This window comes from Zootermopsis nevadensis, unplaced genomic scaffold (genome assembly GCF_977971745.1).
Source record: "Zootermopsis nevadensis isolate Lab colony 2312 unplaced genomic scaffold, Znev_1.0 Znev_ptg000061l, whole genome shotgun sequence".
In the NCBI taxonomy this organism is placed as follows: domain Eukaryota; kingdom Metazoa; phylum Arthropoda; class Insecta; order Blattodea; family Termopsidae; genus Zootermopsis; species Zootermopsis nevadensis.
This window is the reverse complement of record NW_028259192.1, coordinates 879,958-903,019: the sequence shown is the minus strand read 5'-3', so window position 1 is coordinate 903,019 and position 23,062 is coordinate 879,958. Positions and strand designations below refer to the sequence as shown.

Here is a 23,062-nt window from a genome sequence, read left to right as displayed (position 1 = left end):
CTGAATAACGAAATTGAAGTGTACGTCTTCATTACAAGAGATGAGGCAGACGACCTTGATTAAGATCCAGGGCGGATGACACAAAAGAACACTTGCGTGGCCCAGGAGTTTATCACGGGATCTATTTCAGAAGACTCATTACTGGGACAGGCTCACGGGAGACGCGGAGCGTAGGGACGCTTCGGGATCGGCGCCCTGCGAACACGTCATCGGGCAAGGATGTTCGCGTTAAACAGGAGTTATTTTTTGAAACTGCAATTACGTCTCTCGTACATTAAGTCAGGGAAATTTTTCTCACACACGCAGTTTGCCCTAAAGCTGTTAATGTTAACATCGTATTCCCGACCTCTACACTGCGAGCCTCTTGTGTTCCTGAGAGTTTATACAGGCTACACGTTGGGGTCATTAATGATGACGATGATGATTACATCAGTAACAACATGCGCCTAGAAGCTGCTCCAAGCAATTAACAAGATCTTGTGTACATAAACCAATTCGGGGTGTTTAAGTAGCGCAGTGTGGCTGGTGTGAAAATAACACTACATGTTCATCTCAGTGGTATTAAAAGCGACAAAACTTGGTATTTATCTAAACCTTATCAAATAGGATTTGAAGTTTCGGGAAAAGTTAGCATGGGACTTGGGCAATGACAATCCTAAATAATATTGCAATTAAATAACGGGTTGTCCACAACCGGACTTTATCCTCAGAAACGTAATGCAAGACACACCAATTCCTTTGAGAATCATTTTAATATTATCCAGGCAGTCAGATATTCGTACTGAAATTTTGTATGCATTTCTCGTCTCCCTATGTTTTCGTCGGTTTAATCGTCACTGATTTGATAATATCTGGTTAACAGTTTGTACTGTAAAATGTTTATGAGTTGAATAATATCAAGCAGCCGTGATTCGTAGTATCAGACCGAACTATTAGGAAATAGAAAATTAACACGCATTTTTCAGCGTTACCTTCGTCTACTCATTGCGGTTTACTATTGTGGAAGGAATTAACAGAAAGTAATTTGGAATGAAACTGCATCTTATAATGGGACGAGAGATAAATCAGTTCTTGATCCCCAAAATAATGATCTGTCGGGTTTTCATCACCATGCCATGCGGTAATTAAACAATCGATCGCGTCAATCAGATATTAACTGCGGTCGGTGATGATCGCGGGCGCGCACAGAATGTGACGGGGTCGCAGAGTGAAAGCCATCTCCGGTTACCCCAGGACAAAACCGGCGAAGCAGATGAATCTATAATTCAGAGACGTCGAGATCTAGGCTGTGGGAAACTCGCAGAGGAGTGGCGCGGACAGAAATACCCGTGTTCCTCCGGGGCTTATAAAATATTGCAGAACCGAAGAAGTAAGACCAGACGCCAGGTTGTTGGAGCAATGGAAATGCTACAGTCGGTTACAACATTTGTAATACGCGTACGAATTCTACATTTTTGGGGGGAAAACTGGCTCTCCGGTCGCCATGTTGTAAATTTCCATTTGATATTAAGCTAAGGGCACATGTTCGGTACACAGTCCATTAAACGAAACGATCAGATTTAAAATTATTATCGTTCCCCGGTATCCGTCCTTGTTTCATAAAACTTTAACATTTCTGTACTCTGCATATTTCAGTATAATAGCGTATGAAATCTGCTGTCTACTTCGAAGTGTCTGAGATTCTCACTAGCAGCGAGAATAACTATGGCTGTCTTTCGGGTTGTAGCGCCATGTTACTGTGGTACAAGTCTACCGACGTTTCAAAGGTAACTGGTGCCTCCATCATCAGGACGTCAGTTTGATGGAAGGGCTTTAAAATAAAGGAGAGAGGAGACTAGATTATGCATGTTTTTAACTGTTTTGTCTGAAATTGTTTGTAGAATCCTATCCGGAGACTGCTATTAATTTTACGTAGGAATGTACCTTAACACTGCAGTACATTTTACTAGAATTTCGAATGAAATACCGAACGTGGCGGTAAAATTGTTAGAATTCTGGAGGTCCAGGTTTTAAACATCGGCACGGAGACAGGGAATACTAACTGAAGTTCCTCGTGGGTCGATCTATTCGTCGAAGGCTGATCCGCCACTGGTGACAGGGGAATGCAAATACGTAGAGGAGGGGGGGGGGGGTGTGTGAGTTCCGTCATAAGTGGGACAGACAGTGAATTAAGCGGTCCCTGTGCCGGCCGACGTCTGCAAAGGAGCGTATCCGACGCTTGTAATCTTCTGTCTCCTCCTTGACGCCCTGCACTCAAATGTCTTCGCAGATGTGGGGTGTTGAGGAGAATTTACGGAACCATGAGAGGGGAATAAGGGGGATGTGCACTGAGCATCTCCGTAATTGCAATTCACCAGATGTTATTAGAACGAAGAAATCAATGGAGACAGAGCTCATACAACCACTGAAAAATGTCAACAGGATAACATTAAGGAAGGAGACCATTTGTGAAATGTAGATACAGTTTAAAGGATAATATTAAAATGAAACTAATCATTTATATTATCACTTTATTATTGGCGAGGCTAAGAACTGAGAGGTAGGTAGACAAATATTTTCAGTGAGTTTTTGTCCACGTGATGATTTAGATGTTCATTGACAGAGCGTTGGCTTAAAACAGTTCTGCCCCCCAAATGACAATGATAGTGGCCTGGTACAGTACAACTTATGAAGCCTCAGACTTTGTAGTTTTATCCACGTTCATGCTACTTTCTTATTTTATAACATCTGAACTTCAGTTCTTTGCTGTCGAAGTTTCTCAAAAAGGTCTTTACGTCAGGGCGAGTGACCAAGAGTGGACGACGGACATCACACAACAGGAGACAGCGAGTAAACATAGAAGTTGAATAAATAAAAGGAACGGAAGAAACGGTACGTTTTTGTTTAAGACCGGAGCGAAACGTAGGCCGCCGATCTGCCTTCGTGAATTTTACAGAACTGTTGCAAAGGAACAAAGTTTTTTCCATTCAGTGCAGAAAATTTTGGGGCACAAAGCAGCAGAATGAATGAGACAGTAAAGTTTTTGTGCGCTGGGGGACGGGAATTCACGTGGCGAGCACAAGGTGGGCCGAGAAGTTAACGAAGATGGATCGTGGTGAATCCTGCAATGTCGCACGTCGGTCTCCTCTCTCAGGGCGGGGCGGACAAAACACTTCGATTCCGACAAACTGATTTCATAAATACGACGAAGAAAAGGTCTCTCCGTGATTCGCGGCAATTTATAATAGGATGGTTTCCTCTATAAGAGGGAAAGCAGACGAGTTAAAAATCCGAGCAGACAATTATGACCCTGAGACTGGCGTAATCCATTGTACGTCCTTGTGATTACTTTTCGCGAAACGCTTAAATCTGAAAATGGCGCCACCCAACATTAATACTGGAAACAACACGCATTTCAGATCGCAGTCTATTCTGACGAAGGCCAGTGAGGGCGTTAATGTCCTTGGCTAACGTAACACGCGTTCTGTTAGACGAATAGTTCCTTTTCTCGCCACACAATCATTCGCCTTGGTTGCGATTCCCTGTAAGGTATAAGTAAGCACTAATGCTTCGCGCACCGCGTATATGGGAACAAAAGTCCGAAATCACATACTCAGAAAATCTTAATTCCTCCTTCAGCGTCTATAATACTTATCAATATTCATTGTACACATGATAACTGAAAGGTTAAATTATCTTCAAAATTACGCTGTATCGCATTTAAAATCTTACTAAAAGATACGCTTGTATAACGTGAAACGAACACAGATCGCTGTAGATGCGGGAAATTTTAATTATACTCACGCAGGACAGCGGGCAAAATGTCTTCCCACCGGTCTCCTGTCACAGGCAACGGATGAACTTTTACCTGCAAAGAAAGAGTAATTATGTCAGATAAGTCAATACTTGTACCACGTTATTGACTAGAATCTGAAAAAATATGATGGAAAACACTTCGAAAAAAAAAAACATTATGGTAAGATCAAATCACATTCTTCGAAAATCACCAAAGGGGTCTTATGTGTGCAGGGTTACCGTTCAAGAATACCGAATTTCAAATACAAAAACTTATTGAATATGATCTGATAGACGCACAAGACAGACTATGATTCGCTAACGAGTGCAATATACTTCATTTGTGGCTTGGCTAGGCGTATGTATCTATTAATTCGATTAATTGTCTGATGTTCACTCCAGCGTACTTTTCATCGCAAAAAGAATAACGCAACGCATCTGGATATGCCAGGAAATGGGATCTCACGTTCCCCGAGGCCAGTCCGTCCGTCCGTCGCCGTGGCGACGATAAATCCAGAAGTGCGTCCCCAGCACAAAATCTCAGAACACAACGCAGACGTCTGGCGGCAACACAATCCTTGCCCCAGAAACAGCAACCCGCAGTTCGTGAGCAGCGCCCGATATTTTGACAACTTCCACGTCGACAATTCGGACTAAGCGCCAAACGGATCTCAGGCTTCGTCAGTCCGTACTCAAAACTAGCTGAAATTGAGCCAAAAAAATTTTCGTGAAATTTTTTTCGAAAAGTACTATGTCTGTGTTTGTCGGCGCACAAACCGAATTTCGTGGTAAAGTTCTTAGAACTACTGCTTCGTATTCGGGAGGTCCCTGGTTAAAACCTCGGCCCGGAGACCGGCTAACGTAACTGATGTTTTTCGTGCGTTTCCTCAGTACCTCCAGGTAAATGTCAGAATAGTACCTTAAATTAGGACACGAACGCTTCCTTCCAGATCCTTTCCAATTCACTGTCACCCTCTCATTCGATGCTATATAGTCTAAGCTACTTAAATAGCGTAGTAAAATAGGCTATGAATTATTTAATTAATTATTTACGAGTAGCCATACGAGGGGTTTGAGTTTTAAAATTAATATGTCGCTCCAGAGAAACGTTCTTAATCATTTTATTAAAAAATTTGTTTGGAGTCTGATGTACATTTATTCAGCAGGGTTCCCTCTTTCGACGCTAGCAAATTCGTAGGTTCTTACGAGTACGGTAAGACGTGTGTACTATGAAACAAATAAATAAATTCTTCAGTTGCTGCTCACAAATGCTCATGTGATCACAATTAGCATCGCACAGCGCCGAAAATCTCTTAACTTTCTTTCCAGTCTGTACTCTAGCAGCTATAAACACTGAAGTCTATCGATAGACCTGTTTTCAATGACAATAGTTTATCCTTCAGGAGACTGGGGTCATGATGGCGAGACGCATGGGTGTGGCAAATCCACTTCATGATTGTTGCTATTATTCCTCTTTGTATAAAATTAATGCTCATAGCGCCAAGACTTAAATTGCCTGATTGTAAACGTTTGTAACCTTAAAGACTTTCGATTAGGTAACAGCATTTATAAGTCATTCCTGCGTAAAGAGCGAGGCAATTCCATAGAAACAGTCGCGAAAACGCAGTTGCGTCTAAAACTGACGCCTGTGTTCTTAAGCGGCAGATTCAGCCGCCTCAAAATCGTTTAATGCATCAAGCGATCATTATGTCACACTGTCCGTAAATAATATGAAAGAAAAACGTCGCTGCCTTTCAATCTTTGAACCTCAGCACGAAAAAGGAAATATTACTACAACAGCAACAAAATATCTCCGCAAGGATCAGAATAGTCACGGCCAACGTTCGTCCCGAGGCCAAGCCATTTCTGTGACCTCACCCGGGCGAGTCGTCCGAGAGACGCAGCTTACACTGGACGCAAAATATCCGCGGGCTTGGGCTACGTCACAATAATACGGTAGGAGAACATACTTCCTACAACTAGTGAAATGAATAACACACGCACAAAAGTCTCTGGTAAGGGATTACTGAGGAAACGTCTTAACTATTGAAGTAGGATAACTGATTATTATAGCTGTCTTCTGGGTTGCAGTGCCGTGTAGTCTGGTAGACGTTCACCGACGTTTCGTACTCACAACCGTCAGAACCTCAAATCCTACTTACTGATGTATAATTGACACCCCTGTCTTGGGTATTAGATTGTACAAACACGAATTACCAGGTATTTGCATTGCAAGCCTTGAACCTATGAAAACAGGATAATAAAAGAATCCTTACACGGAGCGTGTGTCGTGGTTTGGTTATGAGGGTCCCGCAACCGACCATGAACCTCATTTAGCAGGTTCTAAAAATACGCAACGTAATCTATCCTGGCGAATAAGGCGTGTTCAGTGCACAGCAAATGCGGCTCCTTGGGGACAGTGCAGTTGTTGCTAGTCCATGAATAATTAGACACGAACGCATGGTAAGGAGTTGTGTCCCTCTTGCAGAAAACGAGACTGGAAATGGATAGTCTAATGGATAACACATATTTCTTTTTCCAAATCTGGTATCTGTGAATTGCCTAATTAACTTTCAATATAATTCAATTCAATTAGAAACCTGTTTCTGCAACAGAATTAATGATACCACTTAACCAAGGTACGACTTCTTTTTAATAAAATGCAAAACGCTTTATTTAAGATTTCTGTGAAGTGTTTTTTTTATTAATCCGACGGCCGAGTTATGTTCATTCCGACCCACAAAACCAAACGCGCCACGTAATTTCGGAACACGCCAAAATACACAGGCAGACCCAGAGGGCACGTTTACTCCGCTCGCTTCGTGCAAAGACTCGGGTTTGCTAATATTCGAAGGTAACACAGCGGTGAAACGGAAGGTGATTATGAATGATACATCAGAGGACGCGGGGAGATATCGTCGTGGCATATTTTAATTTTCTTCTATTGGCGATCTTCGTAGGAAGAACTGAAGGAGACGACAAATATCAGAATCGCGCAACAAAACATCAAAGGAAGAAACTACTTCGAAAAAACTAAGTATAGATGCAAGGATAATATTAAAAATACATTATTTGAGCTTAAGTGAGCGGTCTAGATTGAATTGGGTTAGTAGCTTAGTAGCTGCAATAATGGACTTTCAAGTTGCAGAAGAAAGGGCAATGAACAGCTGAGCTACTGTCACATTTTCAGAGAGTTCTATGACCTATGGAATTTTCTAGTCAAGGCATGAAGACTCCGAGCCTAGAAATTAACCAGAATCAGCCTTCGAACATGCAACAACGACGCCCATCACTGATATAAGTCTGGTCATTTGAACGCATTTTGGTGCAGACTTAAGCAGCGCCCAAACGCGGAGCCTCGTTACGTCAGACACTTAATTACCGAGAATTATTTACAATCTCTTGACTCCTGGCTCAAAATCCGGGAAACTCCGGTTCGTATCTCATTATCAAATACCAGCTATCGATATATATTTGTAATATTACGCAAAGTTTCGTCACAAAATGTCGAACAATATATTAGCAGCCCACGGACACTTCGCCCTTTACAAGTCACTATTCAAAATATTTCTCTTAATTTCTCGCCATAAAACAATCAGTTGATACGGTGTTGATAAATAAATAAATAAATCAGCGACTGTGTGAGTGGCTTGTAGCAAGATCATGTTCTAATTACGTCGTAATGGGGCCAGATTATGGAGGTGTTCGCTCTGCATCCACGGCTGCAACGTGTGGTTTGCCTTGACAGGGTTCGCTCCCGTGTTCGACACCGGATGACGCTCTAATGGCTTCCGTCTGGGTCCTGCATTACTAGCACGTGGTATGGTTCATTTGACCGACCACAGCCCGTCAGGGATTGGACTGATGCATTCGAAGATTATTTAACAACGGTCTATCAGATGCGTAATTAGCGATTATAATTAGAAAGTCACGGCAAATGGCGTAACCACTGCCAGAGAACAGTTTCCATGGCAACGAACAGACAGAACCAACCATACGATGTTTCTTTCTTACAGTAATTACGCAGACAACTTTTAGCACCACAGGTAGCAGGTAATACAACTTCTGTGATGTTATATCGGAACAACGATTCGGATAAACATGCTGTCTTCAGGGATGAAACGGCGATGCTAAAACGTGGAGGGGATTGTGTACAGCGAAGAGTTTAAAAGATTAATTTCTTCGGAATTAATTGTGAAACTAGGACGAACTGACGCAAGTTGAAGTCTACGTAAGTTTAATAAAACTAACTTCCAGGGGAGCTAGAATTATAAGCCCTATGAACAGATCCTAGAGCCCTACACCAGGTATGCATCCCCGTTATGATACGTGTAACATTTAAAAATAATAAGGAGAGCCAGAAATGTTGCTGGCGAAGAAGGTAATCATTTTATCGAACGGAGCGTAACTGAATCACTCAGCTGTAAAACTCAGGTATGACGTGCACCAACCGTAAACCATAAGGTAGTAATTAATATTACGTACATACACATTATCTCGCTGTGATCAATTCGCTGAAGTTTGTACGACCAGATATCCTAAAACACGTTCATATGTTTGTAGAGTCCGTCAGAATGTAGTAACGCCGCTCAGGTTGATTAAATTTTCATTAAATTTAGTATAGTAGTACATGCTAAAACAAATTGGAAGAATCTAATTTTTATTGAAAAAAATATCAACATTGACGATCATGAATAATTTATCTATTACGTAAGAACCTCACGGGATTTCGTATTTTCTCGTCTATCCGTGGAAGACTGTATGCCGGGTAACTACACATGGATTGATAGTGCCCAAGGCAATATTTTAATCCGTGTTTACTGATTCTTGTTACTAGGCTACCGTTTCATGAATAAACAATTATTAAACGGCGCCAGGACTGTTATTATTATTATTTAGTGTTCTGTCTGACGACAGGTCCATATGAACAGGATCCTTCCATCCTTTTCTCGGACTGGGACCTGTTCATATACGTTCTTGGCAGATGATCCAGAAGTGGTTTGCCATTGCCTTCTTCTGTGTGTGAATGGAGTAATTGTTGGGATGCCACGGAGGAAAACTCCGTGTTGCCTAGACCACGGCCTTGCCCAACACAAGTTATAAATTCGGGCACTGTAGGAAATTGAAAAACGTTACATGTCAAATCGCGTCGTTTTCAGAGCATGAATTTAACGACACTGGAGACGTGCGGTCCTGGAATGAACACACGCATTCTTTGCAAAATTATGAATTATTAATAAAGGATTGCGTCAACTTTTGGTTTCCAAATATACAAGGCGCGTATTCTTAATGTCTTCTTGAAGGAACACAAATCAATGCCATTACGTCATGATTCGCGTAAGTTCTGTTGTAGCGTAGCTTTCTCATACGCATTGGGATCGCAGGATCGTATCCTCATGAAGTCGAAATTTCCTTTTCGTCTGTAGAGCCGTCGTGTTGTTACTTTCATTGTAAAACGACATGAAAATGCGTATGAAATGTACTCGACACATGAATTACTAAACTCAGCCTGTAACATACAAGCGGAATGTGACTCCAGAGATAACAGCAGGAATTTCACGATCCAGGATGTTGCACCGCCCACTGTCCACTGAACACGCTTCACGCCCATTGAATTACAGCGAGAGACGGGCGGGCGGGGGCGAGCTATTGTCCTGAATCTAGACACGACGCCGTCAGTTACCATCGCTCCAGTGTCTTAATCGTTGTTTGTGATCACAGCTAAACGAACTCAGCCGGATCTCTCAACAGCCAGAACCAAGTCTTTTAAACGAAACACTTCTGTTTTCGGGGATGCTTCGCGTCAAATGTTAAAAGTTTCCAACGTTTCGGCAAACATCGCAGTTGCTATCTTCAGGGTGGCACTTTAATGTACTTTGACGAAACGTTGGATAACTTTTAACATTCGACGCCGCCCGTCCCCGATGTCTGAACCTCAGGCGCGAAGGCCGAAGGACAAGAACTACGTACCTCAAAGTCATTATATTAAGCTATTAGACTAAAGTGTAAAGACACTGAGGTTAGACATGCAGCACGCAATAGCCAGACGAGAAGTACACGGGAAGGTTTCAGCGGAGTGTGTGAAGAAATGAAACATCTTGAGGGACCCAGGCGATGATGGCAAGAATAATATTAAAACGAATACTAAAGAAATATGGTGCCAGGATTTGGATGTGATTCATCTGGTTAAAGATACGTTCAGTGATGGGCTCTGGTACACCAGATAATGGACCTTCGCGTTCCATATCTTGATCGTCTGAGGGACAAACAGCTTCTCAAGAAAGATTCTGCTAGAACATTTGACGAAAAGCGGAGGTAATGCCAACTGAGCACGTGGTCAAATAGCAGATTTAACGACAAAACACGAAAAATCAGGGCTTCCAAGTAGGCTCAATGGACCAACAGCTCGAGACTTGTCCAATGTGAACCCGACGATACCGTAAGACAACCGATAATTTCGTGTATTTCCTGTCTCTGCTCAGACGAGTGCTGGGACAGCGTCTTGAAACAGACCTGGCCGCCTCCTTCCACATCCTTATCCACTCACAAACATCATCAGGTTTCGTTTAAAAATATTGAAACAACGTCTGGAAACAATATTAAATCCAGTAGATGACTGTCATAGGGGATTTCGCGCCCTGTAATCTATTAAAAGATGAGAGACACGTTTCACAAGTGCTGACTGCTTCCATCATCAGGGCGCAACACTCCAGAGGACAGCCATCTTCGCCGCCGCGCGGACCAAAGGACCAGGCAGCACGCCTAATTTCTGGACAAAAACCCTTTTACGCAAACTTAACACGTAAATTTGCAGTTATATTAAACAGAATTAAATATTTGACGCAAAGGAACGTTGTTAATTTTAATTTGTATTTTTATAATATTCTTTTATGATACAAATCATCATTCCTTTACACTTTGAATCTAAACAGTTACACGTGGCCTCCACGAGAATGCTGTTCAAGCCGGGTCTCACGAAAATAGGACAATTAGTGTCCATAACTCCATTATACGTAACCAAATTAGGGAAAGGGGAAACAGACAAGCACCTCGTTAATGGGGCGCCTTCTTAGTCTATAACTTCGACACAAACTACTTGCATTAATTACACTGAATTCTTCTACGTTCTATGATAACGAGACACAGACTTGTTACTGTCCTGTGTGTGAAACCTGTACCGAGCGCTCGACTTCAATAAATAAGTGAAATAGTCCTTGTTCGGGCTCGATACGCAACGCGATTATGCTTTGTTTCACAGCCCCCACGTCAAGGATACATGCAACAGACAGCCGACAGGCGTAACGCGTAGCTACTTCTCTATAAACATAATAAAATTACGTTTCTTTAAAGCAATAAGAGTGTAAATTATAAATTTTAATAGCAACTTCATGTGGGTTAGTCTCCTTCACCTTGAAATATTCACAAAGGTGCAAAATTAAAGTCTTGTCCTTGCTAATGACTAATAACAACGAAAATTGGTAGATTCAAATTACTAGGTTTTCATGTAAGGCGCTGGTTGTATCTGTTCGATTTTAATCGAGATTGAAGTGTCAACAGATTTTGGTATAAAATTTCGTGAAAATAATGTCAGTGTTCTCTAGTTACTATTTGCGTACAGACGGACGGTCAGAGAGATTTTTAAGTGGGGGCTTCGCAGGGCTGTTCGTAGCATACGCAAGAAGTGATGTAACTGCAATTATGTCCACTAGGAGCTCAACTGCTGACATGACGATAAAATGGTAACCAAGCCCCAGAAGGCGTGTCGATTAGTTTTCATTAAACAAATATTTTAAACCGCTCACATTATTTTTGTACACCCTGTACAGATAAAATATCTATTTTTATTAGTGCGGATCATATTGATTAAAACTAATACAACGAAACATATTCACGGTGGCATGCGTAAGAAAGTAGTTCAGAATAGTGTACGAAAAACAGAGTTAGAACTTATTTACAACGTTCAGAATGTTAATTCAGAAAAATGCAGCCCTAATGCAAAAGTGCATTAGGGCGATAAACACTGGCTTCAGTCACAAATTCCCAACAAATCATTAAACATTTAATGCAGTGAAGATAAACGTGGTGGTACAGTGTTCTTCGGACGCTTTGGAAGAGAAGAGTTTTAATTTCATGGTCAAACATCGCAGGCGCCTCGGAAACATCCCTTAATTTCAGCGCCGTGCTCGCAAATTGGCGACCGTTGCCGTTCTAATAGGGCGCCTTGTTGGCTCTCCAGCGTCACCACTAGAGTTAAACCCTTGGGGGCGAGTGGGGGGAGGGGGTTAAATCAGTGTAGAAACTAAATCTCACCCTCACCCTCACCTTAGGGTGGCTCCCACCAACTACGATTCAGAAGTCTCAAAGTTCGCCCAAAGTGCCTAATCGAATTGTTTCCGGAAAGTTCTCGATTTCGGAAGGCGTTAATAATGATAAAATATTTAATTCTTTTCAAGTAAATAATTGGCGTTTGTTCTTAGAATCACAGAAAATCCATCTCCAGTTAAATAGTTGTAATTACATTGAAATTTTTCTGCGTTATTAATGAAAACGTTCGTGACCAAACGCGGGACCTTTCAAATACCATGCTTGTTCACTGGCCACTAGACGTCCGTGTTGATCACTATAACGACAACCAGTCACTTTAAGACAGCAGAAGAGCCAACTCCCGAAACGTCGTATATCAAACGTTCCTCACACAAAGTACGACGTTCAACATTGTATTTCTGTGGTAGTTTATCTTATAATGGACCATCCTTTTCACTGGAATTCACATACAGGTTGCTTATTATGAAAAAAAAATATTTTATATAATTTTTTAGTCGTGTCTAAAGTGGTAAATTTAACTTTTTCAAGCGCAGTGACAAATATTTGTAACACTTTACGTGACAATCAGCGATCGCTTCCTTCAACATCATTCATCAGCATTGACCTATAGAACGGGAGAGTGTTGTGTTTTCTTCGCGGTTCGGACTGAATTCTTAAATATTACTTAGAATCAATCTTCACCATCCAGCAATTTAACATATCGTTCTTGTGTACAACAGCAAACTGAATAAATCTTAGTAAATGATTACGTAAACCTTGGATCTTTAGAAACGGAGCTTCAATGTAGAAGTACTGCCTAGCATGGATTAGGCACAGCGATGCGTGCACCTAGCAAAACCTGCTATTACCAGAACCACCATCCAGCCGTCTTCGTCAGAGTCATCCAAATGACGTAATCCTAATGTCCAGACACACGGCGATCATTACCAGCACAACGTCAGTGTGCGAAGCGAACGAGGACCGGCAGTCACTCACTTAACAGAACTCACGGCATTGAACACGTGTAATTGGACGTCTTCACTAAACACTAGACGCATCTCGGCTCAGCCAGGCGCCATCTTGATTGCGTATTTCTGACTATTTTTCATAACGAGGCTTTATCGCTTGCTTGGCGCGAGAGATGAATCATCAAACGAATCACAAAGACGGCGATTATCAAAAGAACCATAATGAAAATGGCCCTGAAGATGGCTGTCCCAAACCGAAACGTGTCTCCATGCGAAATAAAACAGAAGTGATGTGGTAATAATAATAACCAAATAACAACCAGATATTATAATCCGAAACAAAAATGGGACTTGTCTCTTAATCGATATAGCAATACCAAATGACAGATATGTAATTAAGAAGGAAACGAAGAAGATCTTGAAACAGAAGGACCTTCTCATTGAAATACAGCGAATGTGGAAAGTTAAAGCAAAAGTAATTCCAATAATTATACGAGCAACTGGAACTGTCTCCAAGTCACTCAGAAAATATTTGAGGAACATTCCGGGCGAACACGACGTCAGGGAACTTCAGAGGACCGCCATTTTGGGATCTTCATACATCATTCGAAAGACGCTGTCGTAAAATGTTTTAGTCATCTCTAACAATAAAACTATATAATACATGTAACACGTATTAAAAACAAAATGTATTTCGGAAATAGGTACTGCACTTTGTACCTCAGGGTCAAAGTTTGTCTCGTGTGCACAGAAGAAAATACCCTATAAAATGGTGAATAGATGGGATGATAATCATTATTATTATTGTTTATTGTTTTTCTCCACATTCTCCCCTCCTTCTCCTTCTTCTTCTTGGTCTTGCTTTCACCATTGCTTTTCCCGCTGCCTCCGCTACTAACGTCTTCGTCCGGTCAACAAATTACTGACAGAAAGTTTATTGCAAACGCAATGAATAAGTAAGTTGCTTTAGACCTGTTTGTGATTTGCATTGTATTGGCAGAATCCAGTGAGGGATTCAGAGAGCATCCGAAGTCTCAGGCAGCCCCTTTTATCCCTTGATACGTCCGCTCTCCAGGCTGAAGTTTCCGTTCCCTTCCGGCTGCTAAGGGATTCCTCCCTCAACAGCAGTTTGTTTCTAATTTCGGTCCAATTTGCCTCCTCCTTCCCTTTCTTGGGGGATTCTGCCTTGTACATCCGGACATCCGGAGATTGGAGAATAAGTGAGTAGAGGCGTCGGGACGCTGGTTGCAGTGGCGGAGGCCACCGGTAGCCCTCTCCCCGACGGGTTGAGGATAATGGCGTAAGATGCACCGTGGAACAAGTTTCTTCTCGGAAAGTTGGCAATCGCACAGGCGGTCAAGAAATCCGAAACTTTTATGGGACCAGAAGATTTATTACCGTGTTCAAAACAAACACCTAACCTAACCTAATATAATCTAATCTAACCTAACCTAACCTAACCCAACCTAACCTAATCTAACCTAACCTAACCCAACCTAACGTAATCTAACCTAACATAACCTAACCTAACCCAACCCAACCTAACCTAACCTAATATAATCCAATCTAACCTAACCTAACCTAACCCAACCTAACCTAATCTAACCTAACCTAACCTAACCTAACCCAACCCAACCTAACCTAACCTAATATAATCTAATCTAACCTAACCTAACCCAACCTAACCTAATCTAACCTAACCCAACCCAACCTAACCTAATCTAACCCAACCCAACCTAACCTAACCTAACCCAACCCAACCTAACCTAATCTAATCTAATCTAACCTAACCCAACCTAACCTAACCTAATCTAACCTAACCTAACCTAACCTAATCTAAGCTAACCTAACCTGTCCTGAGGACGGTGAATACAGTAAAGACCACGTCACACTCTCCTTACCCTAACATTTATTTTAATATTATCCTCTCGTCAACGCCCATTTTTCGTAAGTAGTCTATTCGATTCACGTTTTCCGACTAAAATTTTGTACGCATTTATCCTCTTTCCAGATGTCCGAAGTGTTTCGCCACCTTGAATTTGGCGCAGGGTACAACTGTGAAGCTCTTCGTTAACACTCGCAAAGGGGCTCTCCCGTTCCTTCGACGTCTTTAGCGAAACGTGGGCAAAGAAAATTATCGTGCAGGTTCATAATCCATTCACAGATCCACCGGGCACAGAACAGTTATCCCACATCGCCGCAATGGAGGGGAGGCATGTAAATATTTAAGTCCGGATATGCCAGGGGCTCTAATAATGAGGCATGCAATATTAACTGATGGCTAAGCACGGCCTCAAAATGAGCCACAGTTGATCTATAAAACGTATATGAGTATTTCTGTCATCAGAATACACTCTAATGCTGTGGCTACGGCGTACAAACACGCCTTATTTTAAAAGTGCTACACGATTCAACCACTGCTATATGAACACATCACACACGCATAATGTTTACACGACTTTCATTAATGAACTGCTGGTACCACAAACATAACAGGAAGGAGACAGTGCGCGCCCTCTACCAAGTCGTTAAGTGAACTACTGACGAGCAAGATGGAGCTACGACCCAGTTGCGTCTTGATTAAAAATCTTTTAACCTGTAACAGCCTTGTTCCCGCGAAGATTCTTGAAAAATAAAATAATTCCGTCAGTACCACCAACGTATGACCAGAACCTGTAGAAACTGTAAATTAACACAGTGGGACACTCACTGTCCTTTCCCGGGGGTAAAGCATGGCCGAGGCGTGAAGCTAACGACTCACCCCCCATCTATTGCCGAGGATGAGAACGTGTAGGAGCTATATATCACCTCTTCCCCTAAGCGCCTACATGGCGCGTAGCGGTACAGATTTTACAGCTGATAAAGATATTTCACAAACTTTCCAAAGATCCATTACAGTTCTCGAATGATCCATATCTGAGTTTGGAGACGTACACAAAAAGTGTATAAATATATAAAAATTAGCTGCCGCGTTGAAAGCTTAAATTGGGGGCTGGAATTAAATATTTTCCGTACGTTTCAGTATAACGGAGCCTTTAGTCAATGAAATACTACGACAGTTTCATTTGCTGTGATAAGGGCGGAAGCTCCGTGACTTTAAAGCGTGGACAAAGTCAAAACGAGACGCCAAGTTTCGCTTTCATACAGAAACAATAACGCGACGGACAATTCTGTGGGTCGCACTTGTCTTATTGCAGACGACGAGACTAATGTCACATTAAAAACGAAAGGGACACCTGGTATCTGAAGAAAGTACTTATCATGAGATGATAATGTTGAGTCATATTGTGTTGAATATATACTTGTTCAATTTTATCAGTCTAATCACAATAAAATATTATTATTAAATATTAAAATATTATTACAATTAACATTTAAATATTTAAAATCACAATAAAATATTGTTGTTAAATATTAAAATATTATTACAATTAACATTTAAATATTTAAAATCACAATAAAATATTATTATTAAATATTAAAATATTATTACAATTAAAATTTAAATATTTAAAATCACAATAAAATATTATTATTAAATATTAAAATAGTATTACAATTAACATTTAAATATTTAAAATCACAATAAAATATTATTATTAAATATTAAAATATTATTACAATTAACATTTAAATATTTAAAATCACAATAAAATATTATTGTTAAATATTAAAATATTATTACAATTAACATTTAAATATTTAAAATCACAATAAAATATTATTATTAAATATTAAAATATTATTACAATTAAAATTTAAATATTTAAAATCACAATAAAATATTATTATTAAATATTAAAATATTATTACAATTAAAATTTAAATATTTAAAATCACAATAAAATATTATTATTAAATATTAAAATATTATTACAATTAACATTTAAATATTTAAAATCACAATAAAATATTATTGTTAAATATTAAAATATTATTACAATTAACATTTAAATATTTAAAATATATTTTAGACTGATAAAATTGAACAAGTATGAACAAGTAAAGTACTTATCGTAAACAAGCAAGGAGCCAGTCGGGAGCGCACGGACCACATATTCCTCTTAATAAAAGTCCTTTTTACGCATCAAAGGAGAAATGGAAGAAAGGACTTCTCCCTTAAGGACCGACTGATTTCTGTGCGTCATCTCCTTCCGGTTTTAACAGCTTGTCTCTTGCCGTGTGCGATCAAGTGTGACCATGGCCCATACGTTACATTATTATTTCGGGTATATATATATATATATATATATATATATATATATATATATATATACATCCACACGTGGAAGATTGAAAGTTTCCAGTTTAATAAAAGTTATGTCCGTGCACATTTACTGTTCCTATTTGTTCCACTCAATGAACAAGGATTTGCTGATATATTACGAGTTTCTTTTGAAAGTCCGTCGGTAAAGATACGAATTTCAGAAGTTTCAATGCCTTCAGGCCATTTCTCAATTTCTGCGTACACTGTAGATCAATAGCTCCTGCTACCAACATTCCGATACTGAAAAACTTTCTAGTTTCTGTACTGAGCCACATAAAAATAAAGGAACATGTTCTTAAATCCTTACTGTTTGTCCCTTACAAGAACAAATCAGCCAGGGTTATTGTCAAAAATTAGAAAAGCCGGGAATATCATCTACATAATTCCATTAAATTTCAAGTAATCCAGATGGATTTTGTTACTAAAGATTATAATCTATTCTAATAAGAATAAATTCACAGAGCAAATTGTTAATGCACAGTCTGATATGATTTTAGAAGTCACGAATTTCGTACAACATCTACGTCATGGAATAGCATTTCGAAACATCGCTCCAATCCCAGTCATGTTTTATGCTATGCGAGAAGATACCAGAAGCGATAATCTCACTGCGACGCCTACCAAAACCTAACCTCTCAAAATATGTGTAGGATTTAGGTTAAACACGCACACATTACAAGTAGTGGAGCATGCATACATAACTTCATGGCTAAAATTGGATATCGACTATGAAGTGATTATTGGACTATAATGGAAAAGAATGGTTATATATATATATATATGCACCACTATTTAGAGGTGGCTTAAACCAGATAATCGTTAATGTTAGTCCATTTATACCTGACAGAATTCTATTACAATATTCACATTACGGCAACCACACTCGGTAGAAACAGACTATAACTGAACCACACTTGCAGCATGCCATGGTCTGACCTTGAGCTACAGCGTTATCAGTGTTCTCAATCAAACAATGAAAATATTCCAATACAGTGGAACCTCCAAATAACGCGGGTTTCAGGGGACAGGTTCAGTGCCAGCGTTATAAGCTAGCCGCGTTGTATTTGAAATGGACATTCATCTAATATAAAACATATGTAATCGTACCAGGGGACATAATCACAGCCGCGCTATAACGAGGGGCGGTATATCGAGGTTCCACTGTATTTCCTTTATTTGTTGGATTTATTCGTGGCTCGCATGATAACATCAAAGTGACGTCACAAAAAAACTAAATGAATTATTTTCACAGATAATGTAAAATTATAATTAATTTCATTACATCGCTTATTTTACATAATATTTCATTTTGCTCGTTACATGATCATCAAAGCTCAATTTCGTGTCATTATGTACCTTATTCATGTCGTTTCCTTATGTGTCCCTTACCGAATAAATTTCTCTTCAAAACTTGGCAGCGATTACGTACTTCAAGTGTATCAGCTACCAACTGAAAAGCTTCCAACAGCATATCGCCTTTATATCACTTCTTCAGAGTATTCTAATTCAAGATTCCACACGCAGTGCACAATTAGCCTTCGAATATCCACCATTGGTATTTTAATAGCGTGTGATATACCACATGACCCCTGAAAAAGACGCCTCGAAGTGTTAACCAGCCTTTTCGGATACAGTAGATTCCAGTTAATTGGTCCATCGGTTAACCCGGGCAGCCGTTTATTTGGGATAAATCTTAAAAGAACAAATCTTTTTAACTCTTTACGTGGAACTTCGCATAATTGGGCCAAAGTGTTCTAGTCCCGATGTGTCCCAATTAAACCGGAATCCACTGCACTTACTCGCAGCGGGGTTTACGAATCTTGTAAAGAAACAGTAAGATTGGGATGAAATACAGGCATCCATGAAAGAAAGTGGATTGCAAAACGCCTTTTCAGTTATGGGTTTCGTAAGACTCTCACTGTAAACAGCGACTACTATTTGATCTTTTTAATGTTGAAGTACAATGTTTTCTTTGCGGTCCGGACTGAATTATTTCGACGAGCTCGGACTTCAAATGGGTTTAAATGACGCCTTATAATCTGCAACCCGCTGCCCGTAATCTACTATCCTTACATTATTTGTGACCGTGCATATGCAAAGTCTGTCCCTTGACCTCCGCATTGTATGGGTCCACGGCATCGTTATTTCTGAGTATCTTAATCCTAATGGGTCGACTCAGAAAATCTGCGTAATGAGAAATGTACGTTTCGTTTCAACTAAGATTTGCTGAGCTGTATCTTAATGGTAGCGAAAGTTGTTTCACAAGAATTACTCGATCTACGTAATATTTATATTTAAACACAGGAGAACGTGACATCTGTAAAAACCGGATAGAATTTACGATCCACTTCTACAGAGGCAAGAGTAAAGGACACACATGTACCACAAACAACGTCTGCTCGTAACTTAGTATGCAGTCTCACGCATCCAAAGTGCAATACAACTCGAAAACTATAAATATACGACATCCTTAAATTCTGAGAAAGTGTGCAGAGCGCAACACATTTTCACTTTTCTCTATAATCGACTGAAACCAGTCTGGAGTCGAAGCAGCGTAATTTAATCGCCATGTTGCCTTCTGAAGGCCGAATAGAGGAGGAAACAAAACTTTCCCGACTGTCAATGTTCCCAGGCAGTGCACGTTCGTCCTTACGTTAAAAGTAGGTTGAATACAAGACAAAGCGTTTGTAGGTGCTACGAAAATTGGACTGTTCTACGCTGTTCGCATGAGAAGAAATCTGAGCAGTCTTCCTGCATTCGACTGGAATTTTTAATTCCGATATTGACCTTGAGTCAGTGCGATGATGTAAACGAGAAAGGGGGTGCTAAATTAGAGCGATATTTTAAAAATTTTGTTGGCACTGGGCAGGCTACATAAGAGGCATTCAATGTAACATAGAATTTGGTTAAAAACTTAACAAAGTGTCATACGACCGTGAAGAATCACTGCAGGCGTGGTAGAAGTGACCGGTCGCAGGACCTTCCGGGTGCATCCTCACTTCCAGCTAGCAGTCCGACATTCAAACAGACAGCCCTAACGGCAGCTGTCATCTGCATTATTCGCTTATTTGAAAGCGTTCCACAAATTTTTACACTGATGTTTCACCGAGCGAAACCTCAGGTCACGTGAGTAATACGCATTTCAAAATTCAGTTCCTACCTTGAAGGACATACAACGCCTCGCCATTACAAAGATGAAATTCTGTTAAAGAAACTAATCGCTCTTCATCTGAGAATCACGCAAAACCCACAAAGCGACTCCGTGAGCAAAATGGAAGAGTTGACGAATGTCACAACAGATGACAAATATAATTGCCCGGTGGTTTAGAGGTTCATATTTTATGCAACATTTCAAAATTTGCTTTCATTGTAATACGTACTTTCCAAGAGAAGGAGACAATGGAAAAGAAAACATCTGAAGTTCAGGTGACGATTTACAGAATTCAATCATACATCTATACCTTCTGAAGAATAAGCATCACTGTCGCCGTGTGTCAAGATTATTTATTATTATTTATTTATTTAGTGTTCTGTCAGACGACAGGTCCATATGAACAGGATCCTTCCATCCTTTCTCGGACTGGGACCTGTTCATATACGTTCTTGGCAGATGATCCAGAAGTGGTTTGCCATTGCCTTCTTCTGTGTGTGTGTGAATGGAGTAATTGTTGGGATGCCACGGAGGAAAACTCCGTGTTGCCTAGACCACGGCCTTGCCCAACACAAGTTATAAATTCGAACCCGAGACCCCAGGATTACAAGGCCAGCGTTCTAACCGCTAGACCACCGTGGCGGTTTTGTGCCAAGATTATGCAGCGTCAAATGGGGCTAGAACATTGTGTAAGATAAGCTGTGAAGGGAGGCGGACGACGTAGTCAGGGCTTGTGCGAAGACATTATCCCGGAAACTGGGTGGAATGGGTGCAGGGAAAGTCTCCGGATATCCAGGAGTATCAAAATTCATCACGCAGAGCGGACAAACCAGACGGGAAAGCGAAATGTACCCGCCTTTTCCTACCCCTACGACCTGCCACAGCCCATTCTGTTCCGAAGGGTCATTTTCGTGTGACACAAAGTCACGACACCGTGGTCACGACATCGAATTCCAACGACATTTGCCACCGTGAAACCTCAGAAGGTCCGATGCCGCGACATCGGGATCACTGTCACGATTTCTGTGTCACGGAATCGAACTGAGTTACGACGAAGTGTCTCACTTCTTCGCCGGGGTGAAATCCAAATGTCGCATTGTCACGACAAGGCAGCAAGGGCCGGTTCGCCGCACGTGAACGGTTGTGTTTCACTCTCTCAGGGTGTTTTTCGTGTGCGGGGATAATGGAACACCCTCGCTGTCTCAAAATAATTAATTTTTTTAGTGGAATATAAAAAAAGTCCATGCTTATAAGGACAAAGTTCATCCGGACTTCAAATACGGACTCGTTTGGACAGGAAATTCCGCGAACATCACGTCTTCTACCCACAAATGTCATGACATAATTACACGTGAAAACTCTCGCAAAAGAAACAGAAATCACACTATAATGACGGCAAATGTCACAACTTTAAAATCACATTAAAATGATCCTAAAAAGTTTCATACAAACAACAGACTCTGTATGATTAGACCATGATATTTTCCTCAGTAACCCCTATTGATTACACAACATCATGACGTGTAAACGTATGTCACCAACACTTACAGGAGTAGATCCGAATTTTTCAGCTAACGTAGATACCAATTTAACGCCATTTTATAAATGTAAATACGTAAGTGTCATTTACAAACGCAAAGACGATCCGATTCATGTCTTAATTTCTGTGAAAGTTCCATTCTCTTCAAGTGAGGCTATAAAATCCCCCCCAAAAGCCGAATACGTCTCGTCAATGACCTGTTGGATGCTTTCTGAACCCCCACAGTACATGCCAGTAAAAACCAATCACGAACAACTGAAACAAGCTGTCTTTTAGTTTCAAGTTCTGCATCTCTTTTGTTTTTGTTTCTTGTTTCTTCCCTAGGCGACAGACAAGGCTTCCTCTTCTCTGCTTCTCCCACACAAAAGTGGCCTAGAATAACAATAGAATGGAGTGTCATTGTCTTCTAATACCCTGGAGTGCGCAGAGAGAAAAGTCTTGGGAGCGTGGAGCACCCTTGACCTCTGACGCTACTACCAAAACAGCCCAGAAGTGTCTTCTTCACTTGTACAGCTCACGAGTGTACTTCAGTGCAGGCAGATACAGGCTGTTTGCTAAAGTTCGACGCCTACGTCGCACGTGACAGGCATTTCCCAGAAGGGAACATGGCCTCAGTCGAAGCTTCGCGCAGTCACATGGCACATTTAATGGAACTCGGAATTAATGTAATGCCAACTGCAGGTGATTAACGATTACATTCATGTAACATGGACGTCCTTATGTATTTTTTTATTTCATGCATATAAATTATGTAATTACAGACAAACAAAGCAAAATTGAAAACTCCTCGCTTCATCTGAAACGTTTGCAGTTGGTGGAAAGAATCACCACTGAATTATCGTGCACCCTGCCGTATTATTCGATGATAATTTTCCTTGATCTCAGTTTGTTCATAGTCGATCAGGTTTTGGTCCATTTGAATTCGTTAAATGTAGTAAACGTTTAGTTTCATACAGACAATTTACTTTCTTCTTGTTTACGTCAAAAGCAGCGTATTCTACGAAGGCCTAGGTCCAGAAAGTTCATGAACCGTGGATTCATAATCTTCCAACCGGACG

At 40.5% G+C, this 23,062-nt stretch overlaps 1 protein-coding gene and 1 long non-coding RNA gene across 8 annotated transcripts in view; one reads left to right on the top strand and one right to left on the bottom strand.

Annotated features, from left to right (window-relative positions):
- Positions 1–23,062, bottom strand: part of LOC110836787 (uncharacterized) — a 648,071-nt gene that overhangs the window by 298,650 nt on the left and 326,359 nt on the right. For 4 of the 7 annotated variants that reach the window (XM_087340434.1, XM_087340437.1, XM_087340436.1 and 1 more), the window contains one exon: positions 3,784–3,847. The exons of the other annotated variants lie outside the window; for them this stretch is intronic. The gene's annotated coding sequence lies outside the window, so the exon portion shown is untranslated. The remainder of the gene's footprint in view (positions 1–3,783; positions 3,848–23,062) is intronic. 7 annotated transcript variants of the gene reach the window in all.
- Positions 7,555–13,844, top strand: LOC147871138 (uncharacterized). The gene is made up of 2 exons (XR_015532613.1): positions 7,555–8,005; positions 12,868–13,844. It is a non-coding gene; the product is annotated as an uncharacterized LOC147871138 (long non-coding RNA).